Raw genomic sequence first — 4,230 nt, 5'->3', positions numbered from 1 at the left:
AGTAAATATAGGACAAAAAATAAAATTAAGAAGAGACTAAATCATAAAAATAAAAATTTTATAAATAAAAATTCATTAATTTAAAAGGGCCATTGCCTCTTTTAACTATACTAAGCTTCGTTCCTGACTTAAAAGTATGAACTAACTAGTTATTATTATATTAAAAATAATTTCGTTCCACGTTAATTATTGTATTATGGATGGATAGATGAGCCAGTTATTTAATAGTTGATAATAATGCTTAGAAAATTTAATAGTTGATAATAATGCTTAGAAAAAAGTGGCCGGAGGAGGAGAATAGGAGATAATCATCTGTTCAAGATTTGAACAAGTTGCAAATCTTTGAGTTTAGCGATAAAATTAAATATTGACTATTTTTATTTTGGCAATCAAGGTAATATTACGTATAGCCCAAAATTGAGGTAATTAATTAAATTAGTATATTTATTCGTATTTTGGATGGGATAATATATAAAAATATAAAAAAATAAATAATTTTAAATAAAAATATACATAATGGTTATTACAATAAAAAATTTATAAAATTAATTATAATTTAATTTTAATATTAAAAATAATGAGTAATAATTTTATTTGTTTCATTTGATATAATTTTAAAAATTGATTGTGCGTGAGTTTTGAAAAAGTCTCTGGTAACAATCTTTAAGTAAAATTATAGACTATATGGTGTGATTTGATTTTAGCAAGGAATTGACAAGTTATTCAGATTTTGTGTGAGACAGATTCTAATAAAGTTTTCTTCTTGATGAATAATTGAAAACTACCTGATCTCATGCAGATTTAGATTTAATCAAAAGGATGTTTGAGCTGAAATTGCAGCAGGATTACGTGTGTTAAGTTCAGCTTGATTTAAAAGGGAGGTAACCAAGTCACCAAATTGGCTAGCTAAATATGGAGTCCTGGAAGCTATAGAGTTGGTTGAATGAATTCTTCTAACACATTTTCTGTTGCATTTGTTGGAGATGGATCTTCTTTATTGGAAGTTATTTTTTCTTCTTATTTTTTTTTTCTTTATTTATTTTTTAGTTTGAGTTAAGTACCAATTTGGTATTTAAAAAATTCAAAACGTTGACAAAATAATTTTTAAAAGATTATTAAATTTGACAAAAATGATCAACTGTATCTAAGTTGGATGACGTTAGCGTTAAATGTTGAGTTCTCCATATTTTTAGTTTTATAATTAAAAAAAGCTCCTCTCTTCATCCAACTCAACCACTGAAATTTACAAAAAAAAAAATTAATAGGGGTGAGCACGGATCGGTTTAATTCGGATTCAAAGTGAAATTAGAACCGAACCGATCAAAATATAATTGGTTTGGTTTAATTTAGATTTGCATTTTTTTGTGTATGTACCCGAACCAAACCAAACCGATTAAGAATGGATTAGTTTGGTTTGGGTAATTAGGTACCCGATGACTTTGAAATTCATAAAGAAAACCAAATTTTTATCTTAAAAATTCAACAAATACAATAAACATGTAATATTAATATAAAGAGTAAAGTATCGTTTTTGTCCCCAACGTTTGGGGTAAGTCCTATTTGTGTCCCTAACGTTTAAATCGTCCTATTTGTATCTTTAACGTTTATAAAAGTGATTCAGTGTTATCCTACTATCAATTATACTAACAAATCAGATTATATTTTTCAATTATTCTCACTTTGATGTATTCATTCTCAATTAGGTCTCACTTGGATATATTCAATTTTAATATTATACCCACTATTTGTGTTTAGATTCAATTATGTCTCTAGAAAAGTGAATTATGTAAATGTTGTAGGAATTAGTTTCAACATTTGATGAGCTATTTTTCGGAGTAGATCATCGATTTTATCCCAGATATTTGTATTCTAACTTCAAGAAGAGATTTTTAAAACTCAAACTAAAGCGCTCATGATGTATAATTGACGGCAGGATAACATTGAATCACTTTTACAAACGTTAGAGATACAAATAAGACGATTTAAACGTTAGGGACAAAAATGATACTTTACTCTAATATAAATAATCTAAACATGTTAAACACCAAATATATTAAAAATTAAACTCATTAAAATTCAAACATATTAATAGTGAATAATCTCACTAAAAGCCACTAAAAATCATATATATATTTTTATTTTTTATTTACTTAATATATGATCGGGTTCACAGGTTGGTTCGGATTCCGCACTCTCAGAATTGATATCCGAACCAATCACTAACAAAGGTCATTATTTTGGTTTGGGTTGGACCCGATTACCCATTAGTTCCAGAACCAATTTAATTAGTTCGGTTCGGATTCGAGTAGATAATCGAGTACCCGCTACCTGTGCTCACCCCTAAATTTTAATATCTTCTTTTTTTTTCATATCCGGCTCATCACTAAAAAAACCATAATTTTTTTCACACTAAAACTCTCATCTCTACTTTTTTTTATTTTCCATCCACCAATCTCTTTTTCTTCCTCAATTTCCTTGTGACTAAATCCCTTCGGTCATAACAGTCATCTCTTTTTCTTCTTCGTCATTATCCAACTCAAATCACTCGCTCAAAGTCTTAGCATGGTGTCCCTCTTTATTGATCTTATACTCGGTGGCAAATAATCAATGAAATATTTATCCATATCTTTTTATTTTGAGTATATTTATACATAGAAAAAATTACACATAAAAAAATAATAAAAATTAATTTTATTTAGCCATCCATATATAAAAGATTAAAAAATCATGATTATCTAACAAAATTAATTTATATTTATTGCATTCAATTTAATTAAGTAAGAAATCATCTTATTTTACTTTAGTTCTTAATTTACATAATTTAAATTTGGTTCAATACATATGATTTAATTTGATTTAATTATTAATTAAAAATATCTTAATTATTTATTTTATTCATAAATTATTATTTAATAACTAATAAATTAATCAAATTAATTAATTAATACATATAATTAGTATAATTATTTTAATTTAATAATTAAATTAAATCAAATAAATTAAAAAATATTACCAGAATATTAAAAAAATTAAATTAAAAATACTACTGTTGAATTTAAAAATGATCTTATAATTATTTAGATGACAAATATTTAATTAATTATATTAATTAATTGATTAATAACTTGACTTAATAGGTATAAAGTTTTAGCTTTAAAATTGATATAAATACTTATTTGATACGAAATTGAAAGAGATTGTTGTTACCAAAAAAAAAAAAAAACATATAATAATAGTGATGATTATGGACAGCAATGGTCAGAGTTATTATCAAGCAACGGATGAGCACATTATTTTAATTGGAACATATTTAAAAATAATAAAATATAATTGACAAGATTTGAAGATCACTTGAAAAGGTGGCTGCTGGATATAGAAGGAAACAAATCACGTTATTAATAATGATTCAATCAACTGCAATGGCTAGCTAAAGATTTGTTTTCGATATAAGAAGAAGAACAAGATTTTAAGCAACTCAAGGAGAACGATTCAGAAATCAAACACAGTACAATTGAATGTTTTTTTTTTTTTTTTTTTTACTTTTATTTATATTTGATATTTAATTTTTGAGTCTTCTTAGTATTAAAAAAAACATATGATTTTTTGAGTGAATATTTTAAAAATGTCTATGAATGATAAGTGATAAATTAAGAAAAAAATACAACACATTTTCAATTTGTTTCAGTCTTAGTTTGATCTATTTTGGAGAGTTTTTTTTTTGTCTGAAAATTAATTTGTGAAATACGATGTAATGCTTTATCTGTCTTAATATTGAATGGGTGATTGTAATCTTGAGATTGATATAGTGAAATTTCACCATAATTATAGTTAAAATTGGATGTAAATTTTATTGCACTTTGAAATTGAACCAGGATATATCCTAATATGGTTTTCTCTATTACTTCCTCTTTTATCTTTTGTAGTTGCAAGAGACTAAACTAAAGAAATCTTTTACTTAATTAGTAACGCGAATAAATTTTAAAAGAGTGCCTTGATTCAAACCCTCCATTTTTCAAGGCCTATAAAACTTTCAACAACCAAAACAAATTGATATAAATCATATGATATTTAAATATCTAATCAAATCAATTAGTTGATATAATTAATTCATTATAATGAATTGTATTTAATGAGTTAAAAGAAATAAATAAAAAAAATACTCTCAAAAACATGTAACATCAATTCTATCATTAAGTGCAAAAATTTGATTTTAATAGATATAATAGATAA

This window comes from Arachis hypogaea, chromosome 17, assembly GCF_003086295.3.
Source record: "Arachis hypogaea cultivar Tifrunner chromosome 17, arahy.Tifrunner.gnm2.J5K5, whole genome shotgun sequence".
In the NCBI taxonomy this organism is placed as follows: domain Eukaryota; kingdom Viridiplantae; phylum Streptophyta; class Magnoliopsida; order Fabales; family Fabaceae; genus Arachis; species Arachis hypogaea.
Note: the sequence above shows the minus strand (reverse complement) of the source record.